The sequence below is a fragment of the Aquarana catesbeiana genome, linkage group LG04, assembly GCF_042186555.1.
Source record: "Aquarana catesbeiana isolate 2022-GZ linkage group LG04, ASM4218655v1, whole genome shotgun sequence".
NCBI lineage: Eukaryota > Metazoa > Chordata > Amphibia > Anura > Ranidae > Aquarana > Aquarana catesbeiana.
Window position 1 is genome coordinate 129356180 of NC_133327.1, and position 22137 is coordinate 129378316.

Consider the following 22137-nt stretch of genomic DNA (forward strand, 5'->3'; position numbering starts at 1 on the left):
TTAAGAGCAGGATATAAAATTTTCTGACAACAAAATCCGTTGTCGGAAATTCCGATCGTGTGTACACAAATCCGATGGACAAAGTGCCGCGCATGCTCAGAATAAATAAAGAGATGAAAGCTATTGGCCACTGCCCCGTTTATAGTCCCGACGTACGTGTTTTACGTCACCACGTTCAGAACGATCGGATTTTCCGACAACTTTGTGTGACCGTGTGTATGCAAGACAAGTTTGAACCAACATCCGTCAGAAAAAATCCTAGGATTTTGTTGTCGGAATGTCCGAACAAAGTCCGACCGTGTGTACGGGGCATTAGTCCTGTACTTGTTCCACTCACACACCTGTAAATTCCTGCTTGCTGGCCACAGTGAAAGTAAACGTAGTTACATAGTAGGTGAGGTTGAAAAAATACACAAATCCATCAAGTCCAACCTATGTGTGTGATTATATGTCAGTATTACATTGTATATCCCTGTATGTTGTGGTCGTTCAGGTGCTTATCTAATAGTATTTTGAAACTAACGATGCTCCCCGCTGAGACCACTGCCTGTGGAAGGGAATTCCACATCCTTGCCGCTCTTACAGTAAAGAACCCTCTACGTAGTTTAAGGTTAAACCTCTTTTCTTCTAATTTTAATGAGTGGCCGCGTGTCTTATTAAACTCCCTTCTGCAGAAAAGTTTTATCCCTATTATGGGGTACGGATATTGTAAATTGAAATCATATCCCCTCTCAAGCGTCTCTTCTCCAGAGAGAATAAGTTCAGTGCTCGCAACCTTTCCTCATAACTAATATCCTCCAGACCCTTTATTAACTTTGTTGCCCTTCTTTGTACTTGCTCCATTTTCAGTACATCCTTCCTGAGGACAGGTGCCCAGAACTGGACAGGATACTCCAGGTGCGGCCGGACCAGAGTCTTGTAGAGCGGGAGAATTATCGTTTTATCTCCTGGAGTTAATCCCCTTTTTAATGCATGCCAATATTCTGTTTGCTTTGTTAGCAGCAGCTTGGCATTGCATGCCATTGCTGAGCCTATCATCTAGGACCCCCAGGTCCTTTTCCATCCTAGATTCCCCCAGAGGTTCTCCCCCCAGTGAGTAGATTGCATTCATATTTTTGCCACCCAAATGCATTATTTTACATTTTTCTACATTAAACATCACTTGCCATGTAGTTGCCTACCCCAATAATTTGTTCAGATCTTTTTGCAAGGTTTTCACATCCTGTGGAGAAGTTATTGCCCTGCTTAACTTAGTGTTGTCCGCAAATACAGAGATTGAACTGTTTACCCCATCCTCCAGGTTGTTTATGAACAAATTAAATAGGATTGGTCCCAGCACAGAACCCTGGAGGACCCCACTACCCACCCCTGACCATTTCGAGTATTCCCCATTTATCACCACCCTCTGTACCCGCCAGTTTTAAATCCATGTACTCACCCTATGGTCCATGCCAATGGACCTTATTTTGTACAGTAAACGTTTATGAGGAACTGTGTCAAATGCTTTTGCAAAATCCAGATACACCACATCTACAGGCCTTCCTTTATCTAGATGGCAACTCACCTCCTCATAGAAGGTTAATAGATTGGTTTGGCAAAAACGATTCTTCATGAATCCATGCTGATTACTGCTAATGATACCGTTTTCATTACTAAAATCTTGTATATAGTCCCTTATCATCCCCCCAAGAGCTTGCATACTATTGATGTTAGGCTAACTGGTCTGTAATTCCCAGGGATGTATTTTAAATATTGGTGCTACATTGGCTTTTCTCCAATCAGCTGGTACAGTTCCAGTTAGTAGACTGTCAGTAAAAATTAGGCACAATGGTCTGGCAATTACTTCCCTAAGTACCCTCAGGTGCAAGCCATCTGGTCCCGGTCATTTATTAATGTTAAGTTTCCCAAGTCTAATTTTAATTCTGTCCTCTGTTAAACATGGAGGTGCTTCCTGTGACGTGTCATGAGGATAAACACTGCAGTTTTGGTTACTGAAGCCCCCCAATTTCCTTGTTAAGATGGAGGAGAAGAGTAAATTCAATACCTTCACCATCTCCCCATCCTTTGTAACTAAATGTCCTTCTTCATTCTTTATGGAGCCAATATGGTCTGTGCTCCCTTTTTTACTGTTTACATACTTAAACAATTTCTTGGGATTTTTTTTGCTCTCCTCCGCTATGTGTCTTCGTGTTCTATTTTAGCCGCCCTAATTGCACCCTTACACTAATTGCACCCGTTGTCGGAAATTCTGATCGTGTGTACACAAATCCGATGCACAAAGTGCCACGCATGCTCAGAATAAATTAAAAGATGAAAGCTATTGGCTACTGCCCCGTTTATAGTCCCAACGTACGTGTTTTATGTCACCGCGTTCAGAAAGATCGGATTTTCCGACAACTTTGTGTGACCGTGTGTATGCAAGACAAGTTTGAGCCAACATCTGTCGGAAAAAATCCATGGATTTTGTTGTCGGAATGTCCGATCAATGTCCGACTGTGTGTACGGGGCATTAGACGAATGTGGTTCCCTCCGCCCAGTATATGTCTGGATAATTAAAATCCCCCATTATGATAACACTTGCCATCCTTGCTGCTAATCCAAATTGTGATAGGAGATCCGTCTCCCCTTCCTCTCACAGGTTATGGGGCCTATAGCATACTCCCAGTATTATTTTCCCATTAGCTTCATCCCTTTGGAGCTCTACCAATAAGGATTCCACCTCCTCCCTAGCCCCCTCAGTGATGTCATCTCTCACATTCACTTGTACATTATTCTTGATATATAGGCATACCCCTCCCCCTTCTTTACCCTCTCTATCCCTGCGATAAAGGGTATACCCTTGAATGGTTGCCAGCCAATCATGAGAGCTGTTGAACCAAGTCTCTGAAATTCCCACAAAATTCAACATGAGTAAGTGAAGTTAAGAAAAGTTTAGCCATATAATTAGAATAAATATGGAGTTGACCTCATCTTCTACGTACAAACATAAAGCGGACCTTCACTTCTTTATCTAATACTGCTCTGTCCCCTTTCAAAACTATTGCAAATATATATATATATATATATATATATAACCCCCAATTGTGTGTGTGTGTATGTATGTATGTATATATATATATATATATATATATATATATATATATATACACACACACTATAAGGGGGTTAATTTACACCGTGAAGCAGTAAAAGTAATAATATATATTACTTATATCATATCTATAACACCCAGAAGTAGGATATATGGGTAGTTTAACTAGGAGTCCGACAAGAAATGTGGAAGGGAGATATAAATCTTTTATATTAAAGTAGTACTAAAAGCTGAGACTTCTTTTTCATGGATATGATTATTTTAAATATAATGCACAATACTGGTAAAATTTTACATTAAATGTAATTGTAATGCCTTATATTACCTCCAGTCTATCAGCCTCCACCTTCTCTGGGTTCGGATGCTGATCTTCCCTGTACAGAGTCTTGCCTCATGCACACTGGACATTAAAATAACGTTATAAAAATGCCAGTAGCTTTGCAGTGAGTTTTTCAATGTCTTTGCAATAGAGTTTTTTAGCATTTTTCCGCGCTAGCATTTTTTTCCCCAATGGATCAAAAACGTTAAACGCTGGTGAGCCGCATTTTTGAGTGCATATGAGTTTTTTGACGTTAGAGCGTTTTTACAGCCAAAAACTGCTGATAACAGCCTATGTGTGCATGGACACATAGGATAACATGATGGGGTGTTTATTTACTATTGAAAAAAACATCTGAAGCCAAAAACGGCATCTGTAAAAACGTCCAGTGTGCAAACAAAGTGATTTTTTTTTTTTTAAACAACAAATATGTTATACTTACCGGCTCTGTGTAATGGTTTTTGCACAGAGCAGTCCTGATTCTCCTCTTCTGGGGTCCCCCACTAACACTTCTGGCTCCTCCTGCATTCAGCGTGTCCCAATAGCAATCTGAAAGTATAGTATAGAGTGCCCCTATAGCAGTGAATGGCGAACCTTGGCACCCCAGATGTTTTGGGACTACATTTCCCATGATGCTCATGCACTCTGCAGTGTAGCTGAGCATCATGGGAAATGTAGTTCCAAAACATCTGGGGTGCCAAGGTTCGCCATCACTTCCCTATAGCAAGGTAAAAAAAAAACTTCTGCCTTTAGAACCACTCGGTTCCTGCCAGGACTACATGTCCCATGATGCATTTCTCCTCACACATTCACATTCACAAGTTCTCAAGCACTTGCTGACATGTATGTGTGCTGCACTGTGTCTTCTGACATGTATGGACGGTGTACTGAGCTGTATGTGTGCTGCACTGTGTCTTCTCACATGTATGGACGGTGTACTGAGCTGTATGTGTGCTGCACTGTCTTCTGACATGTATGGATGGTGTACTGAGCTGTATGTGTGCTGCACTGTCTTCTGACATGTATGGACGGTGTACTGAGCTGTATGTGCACTTCACTGTATTTCCTGATATGAAAACAAATAATGCATTCTGTATGCAGGCCAACTAATCGATTATGAAAATAGTTGACAACTCTTTTCATAATTGATTAGTTGTCGATTAATCAATTAGTTGTTTTCGGCCCTAATCCTAAGCAAACCTGGGTGGCCATACAAGGAGGCACAACCTGACACCACCAGGTATGACACTCTGCCAGTTTAGCTATAAAAAAGTTTACCTATATAGAGGAAAGTGTGTGCGCAGAAATCTTCTGCGCACAGGTTTTCACGCCTGATTACTTCTTGTTCTCCTTGAGGTCAACTGAAACTTTTGCTAGAACAATAGACTTGAGATCAATGCTCCTTTATTATCTATGACCAGGTCTATACTGTAGTGTTAAATAATAGGATTTATTAGGATGGCATGTCCAGTACACATTCACGTGGGCTTGGTAAGTCTGTGTTCTGGTCCAAACTTTTAAACAAATATGTTCACTCTTTGTTTTACAAATGAGCATTTAGTACATGACAGTGGATTCTTGGATCACTTGGGGTCTGCTAAAGAGATAGTTTTGCAAACACTACTTTGGAGATCCCTTCGTCTCATTGAAAGGGATCCCTCATCCTATAGAAGGGATGAGTCATTCACTTCTATATGTGGAAGTTACAGCTATATACCGTAACCTGTAAAGAAAGGTCCACAAGCTGTTTATAGATATAGATGTGAAAAGGTGTCGAGTGCTCCACCTGCTGGCTTGAAAAAAAAAACAGTATATTAAACTATATCATAAGTTGTATTCACTGAACTATGTGTACGTATGTATGTGTGTGTATATGTATATGTATATATATTATATCTATTTATACAGGTGCATCTCATAAAATTGGAATATTATCAAAAATTTAAAGCGGAGTTCCAGTCCCCCAACATTTTTTTTTTAAAGACTGCTCTGTAATTGTCAAAAAATTTATTTTGCTAACATGTCATATTTATTGCGCTTTTACTTTCTTGAAAAATAGTTTGTTACTCACAGATCTCGGAAACAGGCAGGTTCCATTTTAGCTGTGGGCATCTGAAGCCCTCCTGTGTTAATTTCCTGGACTTCTGTGCATGCGCAGTAATGCCTCAGTGAGGCCGTCCTTCTTACTGACACGTTGCTATAGCAATGTTGGCGTTGGCCTGTTGTAGCAAGTTCTGTCAAGCCCCGTAATCGCCTAGGCGGGGACGGGCGGAAGTCAAGAAGAAATAAAAGAAAAAATGTATTTCTAAGCAGTAAAAATAAAAAAAATAAATGACATTGTGAAAAGGATGAGCTAAGGAGATGGAATACAGAGAAAGTTCAGATAATGGGTGGAACTCCGCTTTAATTTATTTCAGTAAGTATTTCCTCTTGACAATACCCCACAGATTCTCTATGGGGTTTAGGTCAGACGAGTTTGCAGGTCAATCAAGCACAGCGATACCATAATCATTAAACCAGGTATTGGTACTTTTGGCAGTGTGGGCAGGTGCCAAGTCCTGCTGGAAAATGAAATCAGCATCTCCATAAAGCTGGTCTGCAGAGGGAAGCATGAAGTACTCCAGAATTTCCAGGTAGAGGGCTGCGCTGACCTTGGATTCGATAAAACACCGTGGACCAACACCAGCAGATGACATGGCTCCCCAAATCATCACGGGAAGCCGAAGCAAGTTTAAATGAGCCCTAAGGGTGTCCATGTGCCCTACCCCTCTCTCCCACATTTTTGCTGTTGTGAGAAATAAACTTCTCTTTGTTCAAGCATAAAAGTGACTGGCGCCCATCTTTCTACCTTGTACTGCATCCACCATGCCTAGTAACCTGCACCCTGAGGGGGAATGTTAGCCCTCCCTGTCTCTGGGGGTCACCACCAGGCCCCTGGAGGGTGTGTGTGTGTGTGGGGGGGGGGGAATACATTTGAATACAGTGTTGGATGATTAAAGAGGAAGTAAACCCTTGCTAAAAAAAAATTCTCCCTCCCCTGCAAAGTATAGACATAGTGGGGGTCATTTACTATAACTCCAGGAAGTACTGGGCACTATGGCAAATAATAGAGCCCATTTTAGCCAAATGGAAACAAAACGGCGAATTTGCGCATGAAAATCAGCGATATAAGTGGAGAACAAACGTTTGTAAATTCTAAATTGCCGCTAATTAGCGCTTCCGCGTATATACAAATGCCAATTCTTATCAAGTTGTTATATAGCACTGTACTGTAGCCATGATCCATGTATGTGAAAGAAACATTTTTTATCAGAGATGTGCTCTAGTTCCCGTGCATCTATTGATTTATATTGCAATTAGTATTCCTAGTTTTTTTTTCCTTCTTTTGGTAAGAAATGCAGTTCTGCATGATTATTACATAGTAATGTCTGCTATTCTGTAAAGTTACATGTATTAATCATTTAGGTTACCTATTTGTTGTATGTTGTTTTTTTCATGTTTTTGATTTATTATTTATTAATTTAGTTGACTATAAAGCAGTAATTATTTATGTTCATTCTTTAATAATACTATACTATACTAATACTACACTGCAGGTCTTGTACTTAGCACAATGGCTTAGTGGTCTGCTTGGATATCTCCACACCACTCCTGGTATGAGTTCAAACAACAGCCAACCTACCATCCACCAGCTGTGTTTATTTTTTCAGTGCACAAGTGAATTAAAATAAACAAACAAAGAAATGTAAACTGCCCTTTAGCTAGTGTGTGGTGTTTGGAATGTCACATCATAATATAATTGAATACTTACATACCATTGCATGCATTTAAAGAGTTAATACAATAAAAACTTTCACATTAAACTGCATTGGCTACTTGGCAATCACCTATTTTCAGTAAATATATATACACATATATTTGTGTTGCTTTGGCTAATTGGCATTCTCCTTTTCCCACCAATACAATCTTTTAGGATTTTTCTGTGGGATTTGAACCCATGAGTCTTTCAATACCTGAATGTTTGAAAGGTAGAGGTGCTAACCACTAGCCTATTGGGCTGAGCACAATTATACATACAAAATACTTTTACTAGTGTTTGATGTGTTATATACTATATAATAAAGTTTATCAAATGTAAACTGCTTGTTAGCTAGTGTGTGGTGTTTGGAGATTCACACCATAATATTAGTGAATACTTACATACCATTGCAAGCATTTGAAGAGTTAATACAATAATATCAACCACATTAAAGTGTATTGGCTACTTGGCATTCACTGTATGCTGCTTTTGCTAATTGGCTAAGAGTAATTCTCCTTTTCTCCACCAATAGTAATCTTTTAGGATCCTTCTGTGGGATTTGAACCCATGAGTCTATCAATATCTGAATTTTTGAAGGTAGAGGTGCTAACTGCTAGCCTATTGGGCTGAGCACAATTATATATACAAAATACTTTTACTAGTGTTTGATGGTTTATATACCATATAATAAAGTTTATCAAATGTAAACTGCTTGTTAACTAGTGTATGGTGTTTTGGTGATTCACACCATAATATTAGTGAAGACTTATTTATTTTTATTTAAGGTACTTCTATAGTGCCGTCAATTTACGCAGTGCTTTACATATGCATTATACACTAATATGAGCCCCTACCCTCAAGGAGCTTACAATCTAAGGTCCCTAAATCACATTCATATACTAGGGCCAATTTAGACAGAAGCCAATTAACCTACCAGCATGTCTTTGGAGTGTGGGAGGAAACCAGAATACCCGGAGGAAACCCACGCAGGCACAGGGAGAACATGCAAACTCCAGGCAGGTAGTCTTGTGGTGTGGTTGGGAATACGAACCAGCGACCCTTTTTACTGCTAGGTAGGGATGAGCAGACCCCCCCCATTCGGTTCGCACCAGAACATGTGAACAGGAAAAAAGTTTGTAGGAGCACGCGAACACCGTTAAAGTCTATGGGGGTCATTTACTATAGCGCCAGGAAGTACTGGGCACTATGGCAAATAATAGCTCCCATTTTAGCCAAATAAAATTTCAACAGGTGAATGTGCGAATGAAAAACTAGCGTTATTGGTGAGAAACACATGTTAGTAAATTCTAAGCTGGCGCTAATTAGCGCTTCCGCGTATATGCAAATGCCAATTCCTACCAAGTTGTTATATAGTACTGCACTGTAATCATGATCCATGTATGTGAAAGAAACATTTTTATGTGAGATGTGCTCTACCTCCTGTGCATCTATTGATGGATGTTGCAATTAGTATTCCTAGTTTTTTCCTTCTTTTGCTAACTAATGCAGTTATGAATGATCATTACATAGTAATGTCTGCTATTCTGTAAAGTTACATGTATTAAACATTTAGGTTACCTATTTGTTGTATGTTGTTTTTTATTTTTTAATTTAGGTGACTATAAAGCGGTAATTATTTATATTCATTCTTTAATCATACTACACTATTATGCAGGTCTCATACTTAGCACAATGGCTTAGTAGTCTGCTCAGATGTCTCCACAGCACTCATGGTACAAGTTCAAATACCAGCCAACCTACCATCCCCCAGCTGTGTTTATTTTTTCAGTGCACAAGCAAATTAAAATGAACAAACAAAAAAATGTAATCTGCCCATTAGTTAGTGTGTGGTGTTTGGAATTTCACACCATAATAGTATTGAATACTTACATATCATTGCATGCATTTGAAGAGTTAATATAATAGAATCAGCCAAATTTAAAGTGCATTGGCTAATTGGCATTCACCTATTTTCAGCATATGCTGCTTTGGCTAATTGGCTAATAGTCATTTGCTTTTTTTTCACCAATTCAATCTTTTAGTATTTCTCTGTGGGATTTGAACCCATGAGTTCTTCAAGGTAGAAGTGCTGACCGCTAGCCTATTGGGTGTAGCACAGTCATACATAGAAAATACATAGAAAATACATAGAAAATACATTCACTAGTGTTTGATGTTTCTTCTGCCCGAGCTGTCTCTCCTGCTGCCACCATCTTCTCCTGCTGATGTGTTCTTCAGCGCAGCCGGTTACCCACTAATAAAAAAAAAGCCGCTCTTCTTGTGGCGGTCTTCTGTGGCCATCCGATAATGTCACCTGGAGAGTCCGCTCCGTGGCTATGTAAGAGATGCCACACAGCGGGTGACAACACAGCGGAGGAAGACCACCATGGAAGAAGAGCAGCTTTTTTTTATTAGCGGGTAACCAGCGGTGTGGAAGAACACAGCAGATGGCGGCGGCAGGAGAGACGGCTCTGGGAGAATACAGCTCGGGAAGAAGATGGAGGAGGGAGAGACAGCGTCTGGAGAAGATGGCTCAGGGAAGAAGACAGCTCGGAGCTATTCTACAATAAAGGACTTGTCAAAAACCGGCTATTAATTTTTTTACATTTCACTGCTTTTTTTGGTGAATGGGTAGGGGTAAAATGTACCCCATACCTATTCACATAGGGGGCAGGATCTGGGAGCCCCCTTGTTAAAGGGGGCTTCCAGATTCTGATAAACCCCCTGCCTGCAGACTGACAACCACCGACCAGTGTTGTCGGGAAGAGGCTCTTGTCCCCATCAACATGGGGAAAAGGTGCTTTGGGGCATGTGGCCTGGTAAGGTTCAGAAGGGGAGGGTGCTCACTCGTCCCCCCCTATCCTGACCTCCAGGCTTCATGCTTGGATAAGGGTCTGGTATGGATTTTGGGGGCCCCACATCAAATTTATTTTACATTTTGGTGTGGGGTTCCCCTTAAAGTCCATACCGAAGGGGACCCTACGACATTTTTTTCCTTGAATTTTGGAATTCCATACCATATTATTGAATAAGTACATACCATTGCATGCATTTGAAGAGTTAAAATATGGAATAAAGCAAGCTGATGTGCTTTGGCTAATTATGCTTCTGAGTACAATGCACACTTCTAGGAGGTGATGCTGTCAGTGGGATTTGAATTCATGGTTTGAACTTTTGGGGGCAGCAGGGTATACCGCTATGCTACAGAGCTGAGCACTTACCTACAGAGAAAATACATTTACTAATGTTTGATTCAATACAATAATGTTTTGCATTTCAGTATTTTTTGCATTTTAATATTATAGTAACAACCATGCTCGTGCCGATGTGGCATTGGCTAATAGGCATTTGCCTCTTTTCAGCATATGCTGCTGAGTACAATGCAAGCTTTCAGTAGGTGATACCATCTGTGTGATTTTCAGCCATTTGAGCACAATTATATTGAGAACATATGTTTACTAGTGTTTGATGGCGGGACTACTTTATATTCTAGGTATAAAATAGTACTCAGCACAGTGACTTAGGCACCTTTCACACTTGTGCAAGCTGAAAGTTGCGAGATTTTAATGCGACTTTAAGCAATGCCTGTGTAATCTTGAGGTCTATGGACACAGGAGTCGCAGGGAAAGACACGCAACTTTCCCATAATTTTGCATCAGCAATTTTGCCGCAATTCCAGGGAATGCCTGTGTGAACTTGAGGTCTATGGACCTCAACTCGCATCAAAGTCAGACCAAAGTAGTACAGGGACTACGTTGAAGTCAGTGTTACTTGAAGTCGCACAGATATGAATGGTACACATTAAAAATCATGGGGTATGACTTGTCATACGACTCTGATGTCCAAAGTCGCACAAGTGTGACTCAGCCCGACTTTGTCAGCGATTTCAGAGACATCAGTGCACTTTCCTGCACAGATGTCTAGTGAAATCACATAGGACGCAACTGTTCTCCTTTAAGAAGGTGTCCTCTGCCTACCTACTTTTGCTAATAGGTGTCCCTTATACCCATCTCAAAAAGTTGGGAGGTAAGAAATCGCCCCCTGAAGTCGCCCAAAGTAGTGCAGGAACTACTTTTGGGAATCGTTGTGGCGTCGCACCAATTCGGACAGTTCCATTGCCATCAATAGGCGCCGATTTGGCCTACAATTTGACATGTCAATTCAGACCTATGTGAACATGGGTGAAGTTGCATAGATATTAGAGCTGCACAGTTCTGGCCAAAATGAGAATCACAATTTTTTTGCTTAGAATAAAAAGATCATGATTCTCGCGACGTAAAATCTTTCACATTATCCCACAAAAAATTGGGCTAACTTTTCTTTTTCTTTTTTTTTTAATTCATTAAAGTACTTTTTTCCAAAAAAAAATTGCATTTGAAAGGCACAAATACAGTGTGACATAAAATATTGTAACAACCACCATTTTATTCTCTAGGGTCTCTACTAAAAAAATATATATAATGTTGGGGGGTTTTAAGTAATTTTCTAGCAAAAAAAAATGATTTTAACCTGAAACCAACAAATGTCAGAAAAATGTTTAGTGTTTAAGTAGTTAAACTTTCCTCACTTACACAGAATTCTATTTAATTGACAAATTGTTACAAGGTTTCTAGTAAAACTGATAAAGAATGTTCTATTTCTTGGCAGACTTCCTGGTTTTTCGACTGTGGCTTCAGAAGAGCAGAGAGAGTTCTTTGCATAGCAAGAATCGTGAAACTCTTTTTTTCAAGATCGTAAAGGGGAAAAAAATCACGATGACGATAAATCATGCAGCTCTAATAAATATGCATGGAAATCAAGGGGGACAACTTTTCATGTGACTCGGAGGTCCAAAGCTCCATGAAAAGTCACCCAAGTGTGAAAGTAACCTAATGCGATTAATTGATAACACCTTTGAATAAGACCCCATTTGCACTTGTGCGACCTTAAAATTGCACAGCTTTTTCATGACTTGAAGCAATGTCTGTGTAATCTTGTGGTGTATGGACCTCAAATTGCATCAAAGTCAAACCAAGGTAGTGCAGGGACGAATTTGCTACACCTTCAGGATGCACAAGTGACAATAGGGCTAAATTCAAAGGTGTTATCCTTGAATCTCATTCACACTGCTGCGACCTGAAAGTCACACTATTTTGCTGCCACTTTGCCGCTGCAACTTGGCCCCAACTTCTGGGAATGCCTGTGTAATATTGTACCCGATATACCTCAAGTCACACCAAAGTAGTACAGGGACTACTTTGAAGTTGGTGCGACTTAAAGTAGCACAGATATGAATGGTTGTCATTGAGAATCATGGGGTACAACTTGTCATGCAACTCAGAGGTCCAAATTTGCTGGAAAATTCACCCAGCTGTGAAACAAGTCATATATATTTTAATAAAAGGAGCTCTCATTTATACTTGCATAGTCCTTACTGATTTACATCAGCAGAAGAAATGCAGGAAGTGATGTGTGCACATGGGACAGAAGCAAATGTGTGGTGATGCCAAACAAATCAATGAACCCCCCCACCCCAAATCTAACTACCACATCCACCCCCGCATTGATTAAGTACAAGTACATATCCTACACTTACCCGGCCAATGAGCAGCACCTCATCTCTCCTAAAGAGACCTTGCCATGTCCACCTAGATGGAGATCCTGACCAGCACAGGAACTTCCGGGTGCATACAATGACTAATTTCCAGGTCAGAAAGTGAAACCACGCTTTTGATTGCAGCTGCGAATATTTGATCTCAACCATGATTAGTATTTTTTATTTTCAGATATGCAAATCTGTATTTCTACATATATTTGAAGGTAAACTTAAGGGAGTTTGATAAGAAATGGTGTCCCTGGGTTAGCAGCAGGTGAATTACAAAGGCAAAAGGCCCAGTTTGAGCCCTGGTTCACACTGACAGCAGGAGGAAAGCGTTCAGCTGAACTCACATAATTTCATTCCTACATGTCAGTCCCGACTGTAGGGGCAACATCAGAGACATCGGTGCAGGTTTCTGCACCAATATCAATACCAATTAGAACAGTGCAATTGCCACAGATTTGACATGTCACACCAATGTGAACCAGAGCTGACACATTCAAACACTGCCTATCCACCAGCTGAATTCATTACCTGCAATTCTCCACAGCTGTTAATGATAACGGTGGAATCTTTATATATAACTTGCAGTTGTGCAGAAGCCTAGGTTTACATTGGAGCGATTGGTCACGCGATTTGAGAGATCAAATCGCATGACTATTGGCAATGGCACTGTTCCAATCGATGCAACATTTTTTGTGGCACCGCATCAATTTGCTAAAGTAGTTCCTGCACTACTTTTGCCGATTTCAGGTGCGACTTCAATAGACATTTGTGTATGAAGCCACCAGAAATCACTCTGACCTTGCTACTTTGAAATCGTGCTACTTCAAGTGAAGTAACGCAATTTCAAAGTAGCATGTGAACCAGGGCAAAGAGATTAGTTTTTTGGTGCACAAATACATATTGAAATAAAATATAAAAGAGATATTGCACTTTCCCAAAACCACCACCCACAAAAACTAAAGAGAAAGAAAAGTAGAAGGAAAAAACACACACACAAAGCTCAATGTACTTTTATTTTACCAGCAGAAAAAAAATAAATTTACATTTACTAGCTTCAAAAAAATTTGGACAGGATATATGGTGCTACATTTAGCAATGGAATTTTAAGGGCCCTGCTCATAGGAGCTTACAATCTAAAATTAGACAAAACCTTAGAGTGGACACAGCTTTAATTTCAGTGTATAGCGGGCAACACATCACATTATCTGCAAGATTATAGAAACATACTTAACAGTCATTCTTACAAAGCATTCCAACATAATATTGCAAAAGACTTATTCAAAACACCCACCACCAGCCCACAATCCACACATACATACATACATTGATGACCATGTTCTGCTGGAAGCTGCATTTCGGTGTACACGATTAAACGAGATCAAAAATAGTAGGTCAGCAGATGCTTCCAAACGATGTTTGCATGATCAGACAGGAACAATACACACACAACATTGACAGCATGGCCACATAAACCCACTTTTGATTGAAAAAATGCACAAGAATTTTATCAAATCTCCCAATATCATTCCTTCTCCCTCACAACAAAAAAACTGACTTTCTCAGGCCAAACGAACCCCCTACTGCAGGCCTTAATATAAGAGAGGTATTGTTAGCACACTGACACACCCAATAGAAGTACACGCCCACCAGTATCTTTCAATCTGTCTCTTCATGTATGTCTAAAGTGATTGCACCTGATGGGCTGGAACACATAATAGTATTTGCAACTGTGTTAGCCTTGGCTATGTGCATCAAATCTCCAACTACAGGCCAAAGATCAAAGTCCATTTGCAGCCACATAAACAAAGCAACAGTTTTCTAAGCATATGTACCCGTGCAGTGTAAACCCTAAGGCTGGGTTCACACTGGTCCGACAAACGCTCCGACATTGGGAGCTCATGTCGCATGACGTGTGAAATTTAATGTTTCCCTATGGGAGCCGTCCTAACTGGTCCGACACAAGTCGTTCCGAATTTAGAAATGCTCCCTGTACTACTTTGGTCCGACTTTGATCCTACTTCAGCCTATTGACTATCATTGAAGTCGGATCAAAGTCGGATTGCCGTCTCGCATGATCCGACTTCGGCACGCGACTTGTGCTCAGATCATCTTGAGGGGGAACTCCGCGCCAAATTTTAGATAAAAATCCGGCATGGGTTCCCCCTCCAAGAGCATACCAGGCCCTTGGGTCTGGTATGGAACTTGAGGGGAACCCCCTACGCCGAAAAAGCGGCGTGGGGGGTCCCCCAATCCAAACCAGACCCTTATCCGAGCACGCAGCCCGGCCGGACAGGAATGGGGGTGGGGACGAGCGAGCGCCCCCCCCCTCCTGAACCGTACCAGGCCGCATGCCCTCAACATGGGGGGTTGTTGCCTTGGGGGAGGGGGGCGCGCTGCGGCCCCCCACCCCAAAGCACCTTGTCCCCATGTCGATGAGGACAAGGGCCTCTTCCCGACAACCCTGGCCGTTGGTTGTCGGGGTCTGCGGGCGGGGGGCTTATCGGAATCCGGGAGCCCCCTTTAATAAGGGAGCCCCCAGATCCCGGCCCCCCACCCTATGTGAATGAGTATGGGGTACAGCGTACCCCTACCCATTCACCTAGGAAAAAAGTGTCAATTTAAAAAAAAACACTACACAGATTTTTAAAGCATTTTATTAGACAGCTCCGGGGGTCTTCTTCCGACTTCGGGGGTCTCTCCGGTTCTTCTCCACGCTCTCCGGATCTTCTGCCGGGCTCCTCCGCTCTCTTCTGCTCTTTTGCCGCTCTTTTGCTAAAGCGGAGGAGCCTGGTCTTCAATCTTCTGCCTTCTGCCTTCTGCCCTCTTCTCCTGATGTTGACACGACGCTCTCTGGGGCTAGAATGCTCTCTGTGCGCTCTGCTCTGACTTATATAGGCGGTGACCCTGCCCCCTTATGCCGTCACAGTCCCTGGGCATGCTGGGACTATGACGGCATAAGGGGGCGTGGTCATCGGGTGATGACCACGCCCCCTAAAACGTCACAGTCCCAGCATGCCCAGGGACTGTGACGGCATAAGGGGGCGGGGTCACCGCCTATATAAGTCAGAGCAGAGCGCACAGAGAGCATTCTAGCCCCAGAGAGCGTCGTGTCAACATCAGGAGAAGAGGGCAGAAGGCAGAAGGCAGAAGATTGAAGACCAGGCTCCTCCGCTTTAGCAAAAGAGCGGCAAAAGAGCAGAAGAGAGCGGAGGAGCCCGGCAGAAGATCCGGAGAGCGTGGAGAAGAACCGGAGAGACCCCCGAAGTCGGAAGAAGACCCCCGGAGCTGTCTAATAAAATGCTTTAAAAATCTGTGTAGTGTTTTTTTTTAAATTGACACTTTTTTCCTAGGTAAATGGGTAGGGGTACGCTGTACCCCATACTCATTCACATAGGGTGGGGGGCCGGGATCTGGGGGCTCCCTTATTAAAGGGGGCTCCCGGTTTCCGATAAGCCCCCCGCCCGCAGACCCCGACAACCAACGGCCAGGGTTGTCGGGAAGAGGCCCTTGTCCTCATCAACATGGGGACAAGGTGCTTTGGGGTGGGGGGGCCGCAGCGCGCCCCCCTCCCCCAAGGCACGACCCCCCATGTTGAGGGCATGCGGCCTGGTACGGTTCAGGAGGGGGGGGGGCGCTCGCTCGTCCCCACCCCCATTCCTGTCCGGCCGGGCTGCGTGCTCGGATAAGGGTCTGGTATGGATTGGGGGCGACCCCCCACGCCGTTTTTTCGGCGTAGGGGGTTCCCCTCAAGGTCCATACCAGACCCAAGGGCCTGGTATGCCTCTGGAGGGGGAACCCATGCCGGTTTTTTATTTAAAATTTGGCGCGGAGTTCCCCCCTAAAGATTCATACCAAACACAGTGCCGGCATTGGCGGGGATCCAAGTCGGATCCCCGTTCATTGAAAGTCGGACACATGCCGGCTTCATGTCGCAGGGCAAAGTCGGATCCAAAGTAGGACGGCTGTCGTGTCGCACCAGTGTGAACCCAGCCTAAAATTTGAAATGTCCAAGTCCCTGGGCATGATTAGTGCTAATAAACATTAACATCAGTCCCTGGCTGCAATGAGCTTCCAATATAAAGTCCAAAATTAACTTTCTTACATTAGAACCTATTTCGACAGGAGACAAATAAAATACCAGCATGTCTTTGGATTGTGGTGAGAAACCCACACAGGGAGAACATATAAACTTCAACACAAGCATTAGCATGTTGGGGAATTGAACCAACATCCCAGGTGCTGCTAAGACAGAACTGCTACCCACTTAGCCACCAGGCAGCCCCAAGCATGGTCTCTGCATCTCTGTGGTGTGAACCAGCCCTAAGTCCATAGCCATGGTCAGTGTCACAAGCAATATACAGTATATTGGCGTAAGTATTGGGATGCCTGCCTTTAAACACACATGAACTGTAATGGCATCCCAGTATTAGTATTGGGTTCAAAACTCATTTGGCCCCCCCTTTGCAGCTATAACAGCTTCAACTCTTCTTGTCCACAAGGTTTAGGAGTGTGTCTATGGGAATGTTTGACCATTCTTCCAAGTGCATTTGTGAGGTCAGGCACTGATGTTGGACGAGATGGCCTGACCTACAGTCTCCTCTCTAATTTATCCCCAAGGTTTTCTGTTGTGTTGAGGTCAGGACTCTGTGCAGGCCAGTCAAGTTCCTCCACCCCAAAATCACTCATCCATGTCTTTATGGACCTTGCTTTGTGCACTGGTCCAAATGATTTGGTGGAGGGGGATTATGGTGCGGGGTTGTTTTTCAGGGGTTGGGCTTGGCCTCTTAGTTTCAGATAAGGGAACTCTTAAGGCGTCAGCATACCAAGACATTTTGGACAATTTCATGCTCCCAACTTTGTGGGGACAGTTTGGGGAAAGCCCCTTCCTGTTCCAACATGACTGCACACCAGTACACAAAGCAAGGTCCATAAAGACATGGATGAGCAAGTTTGGGGTGGAGAAACTTGACTGGCCTGCACAGAGTCCTGGCCTCAACCCGATAGAACACCCTTTGGCTGAATTAGAGTAGAGACTGCAAGCCAGGCCTTCTCATCCAACATCAGTGCCTGGCCTCACAAATGCACTTCTGGAAGAATGATCAAACATTCCCATAGGCAGACTAAACCTGGGCCAAATCAAATTTTAACCCTACGGACTAAGACTGGGCTGCCATTAAAGTTCATGTATGTGTAAAGGCAGGCGTCGCAATACTTTTGGCTATATAGTGTATCTGGAAAAGACTTACAATGGTGGTGGAACCCTCCTACACATAACTACTACAATTAGACATAGCTATAGGACCTAGGAGATGAGACAACTTCTCTACATGAAGTAACATGGTTGGGATTTGAACCCAGACCCTCAGAGGTACTAAGCAGAAGTTCTAACCTCTAAGCCACGGAGCTGCCACGTGTGAGAACCTCCTACACATAACTACACATAAATACACATAAAAACACATAAATACTGCATTTCTATGGACATACAGGTGATGGAATTACATTACTCAAGAGTTATTCTTCTTGATTTATTCTGTGATATTTGGTGTTTTTTTGTGGGTGAGAGTAGAATATTACCCTCAAATTTTTGGGAATTACATTTTGATTTCTGATGTTGGTACACATATCACATTTTTTGGGCTCAAATTATGAATATTTGGAAATAATAAAAAGCACAAAAAATTGTGATTCATTTTAAATTTTCATCAGCAATGGTATTGTTTGTGGATTATAAAGACTCCTGTGTGAGTTTAGGTTAAAGATTGTTGTGAGATGAAGAGTAACAAGAGAAAGTGACAGAGAAAAATATATTTTACCAAAACATCAAAACATTCCACATTGTTGCATTCTTAAAATCAAAATATTTTAAGTAGAAGCAACAATGTTGCAAAGGAAAATTTATTTCACAGAATGATACATTTCATCTCAACATTAAAAGGTTTTTTTGTGAAAGTTAGAATTGTTCCATTAGAATCAATGACTGAAACTTCATTTGGACTAAATTAGAGCAGATTTTAACTCCGGGTAAAAAAGACACTTGAGTTAAAATGAGAGTTATTTTCAGGTCTGAGCATGCTCAGTTGTGTTGGCACAAAACGGGGAATTTTTCACTTTTCAGACTTTTAAAGATATTTCAGTGTAGAAATCACTTTTTCACACAGTTTAAAAGCAGATAATCTTTAAATAATATACCGAATATTTCAGTACCATTTAGGCAATTATATCATGCTCTAAACATTATTTCCATGTGCAATTCTCTAGGTTTTAGCAGAGTAAGGGTTTGGGCGCTATTTAGTTTCAGGGAGCTATAGTAAATTCGATTTTGGGAGTATTTTCTCACCAGCGCTATAGTGAATACCGTTTTAGCGCGAATTAGCGCCATAGCGCTATAGTAAATGACCCCCAGTGTGTTAGCACATCACATGTACTAGCACATTATGTGACACTTACCTGCAAACAAAGCCTGCGCCGTCCCCGCTGCAGCCTGCATCCATCTTCGCCCCTCTTCCTTCTGGGGCCACAGACTCCGGCTCTGTGACTGGCGTCATTCCCGCACATGCCTGTTTATTCAGAGCACATGCGCCGATTAAATCATCGGAGCAGTATAGGCTAATTCTATGCTTACCTATAGGTACAAAGTGTAAAGGGAGGTTTACAACCTCTTTAAACCTGCATGTTTACTATCTGTGTCCAGTGTTTCCTGTTCCACATTCTGCCCTGTAGACTAAAGAGGAAATGAGGAAAATCTCTCCAAAGCCAGAGAAATTCTCTCTATGGGCTCTTTCAGACAGATGGTAATCATTACCACCCTCTAAAATGCAAACCACGCTGGATTGCTTTTCAGAGTAGCGCAGCAGTAGCTGGTATATGTTCAGGAGGTATTACCGACTCCTGGTTTTTTTTTGGGGGGGGGGGTTAATTACGTTGCAGGACCTCAGCACATCTGCGTGTCAAACTCAAAATGCTGCAGCCTGAGTTAAAGTTGCCATGGCCATGAAGCAAAGCATTGCAGCTGTGGCTTGTGTACAGCCCTGTTAAGATGTAATGTTAGAATAATAGCGGCCGAAGGGAAAAGTAAAAGTGTGTCTCAGCTGCTTGTTTTACTGCTCCTTTGCAGCCAATGTGATGGAGGCCTTTGAAAGCTATCACTGAAATTGTCCCCATTGGCAGATTTCCCCTCTATTTCAGTTCTAGTGACAAATCTGTGATTTTTTTCCCCTCACTTTCATTCCCTGTGACGATGGTCACTAGAACAAATAGACTTCATCTCCCTAGCAGAGAAACAGTAATTAACCACTTGACTTTCAGAAGGTTTTACCCCCTTCATGGCCAGGCCATTGTTCACTATTCAGCACTAAGCTACTTTAACTGGGAATTGTGTGGTCATGCAACACTGAAGTAAAAAATAAATAAAAAACAATATTTTCTAATTTCTGTTATAAAACATATCCGATGAAATCACATTTCTTCATAAATTTAGGCCAAAATGTATTCTGCTATATGTCTATGGGGACACTAGTATGGTTCAAAATCAAGGTGTGCCTAACAAGTATAATGTGTGCTGCTTTTACTAACAGATCTGTCGGCTTTTTCTCCCTGAACTCAGAGTTGATTTCAGGGAGAAGAAACAGATTGTAGTCTGTGTACAGAGTTCTGTGTGTTTGTCAACACAGAACCCTGTGATGTGATTGACCACAGCCGATCAGCAGGTTTCAGCCAAAATCATTGGCTGAAATCTGCTGAAAAACTTGTGCTGTGTCCAATCACAGGAGGGGGAGAGCACCTATGCGCTGCCAAACTAGGCAGTACACAACAACGTACGGGTACAATGCAGTGCCTGGCTGTTGCACGTTCACAGTATATCCACCGTGAGCAGACGGCAAGCAGTTAAAACCTGACAGGGTATCTAACCCCTTACTACTGTAGCACCCTCTACCATAGGTAGGTGCTAGAGTGAGGATTTTGTGAGGGAAACTGTCAGTGCAGGTACATTTGGGCAGGCCTATGCTTCAGGCTAGACCTGCTTGTTTTGATCTGAGGGGCAGGGAGTGGCTAGTGCAGAAGTGGGTGTGACTACCTGTGCTTTAGTTCTGAGGTGCCTCCCCTGCTTCCAGGAAGAATGATCTGGAAGAGGGGCAGGGCCTAGGACTGGAGTGGCAGGCAGCTCATGTGAGGACCTCTGACCAATCCCCAACTGGAATTGGCAGGCCTCCCATATAAGCTGGGGTAACAGCCCACTGGAGGAGGGGTTGTCTGCTGGGAGACATGGAGAATGGAGTACTAGGCAGCAGCCGGGGCCCCATCGCCATCTGGGGGGGGGGGGGGGGGGGGGTGCAAGGCTTAGTGGAGGAGCCCGGGAGGGCTGGGAGGGAGCTTCATCTTTATACAGTCATGGATGAAGTGTTCTGCAACAGAGGGGCTGGAGAAGCTGCCGGAACGTAGGTCCAGTTAAAGTTCTCCATCATGGACTCGGGGCAGAAGAAGGTCGGTGAGTGGACCACAGTGGAGTTCTGGATGAGGCATGCCGGGGGAGCTGGTTGCGATTCCAGAGGAGAGACTGTGGGGAGAGTGTCAAATTGCTGCGGCCTGAGCGCGCAGGATTTGCAGGCCGGACTAGCTGGGAGCAGTAGTCCACCAATCAGCACATGCTACTAAATTACTAGGCTGCCAGGGAGAGGTATGGCAGACCTCTGGCTGGCCTAGTAACAGTGCAACCAATTCTAGCCAGCAACTGAGACTGTTCAGAGTGGTCTCTTTTGTCAAAAGAGGATGATGTGACAGGAAGAGTAATGATCTACAGTGGAAGTTTGTGCAGGAGGGTGGAAGTCCTGGGAGCAACAGTCTGCAGGAGATACGCAGAGGAGGAGAATAGTCTGCATAGTGCTATGCAGGGGAAGTTCCTGTAGATATTATGTGTACATCAGTACTTCATGGCTCAACCTTTCGTTCTAATTCTTAAATATTATGGCAATGCAATTGTTCTATGGGCATCCCGTATTTCCTTTCCCTCAACCAAGTTATATTCCCCAATAAACAAAACAAAACAACGCAAATGACTGTTCATTGTCTCAGAAGTGATAGATGGAGGTCTGGCAGCAGGGTGACATGTTGGATGTTAGTTACTACTAGCAACCAAGCGCTATACTACCCTATCCATAATGCATATAAAGGTTTTGGCTTTAGATACACTAAAGACTTAAAGTAGAATTCCAGGTATGGTATATTTTGACATAGTTACATGGACCAATGTACACTCCTCACATTTGTGTAAATATTTTATTATATCTTTTCATGTGACAACACTGAAGAAATGACAGTTTGCTACAATGTAAAGTAGTGAGTGT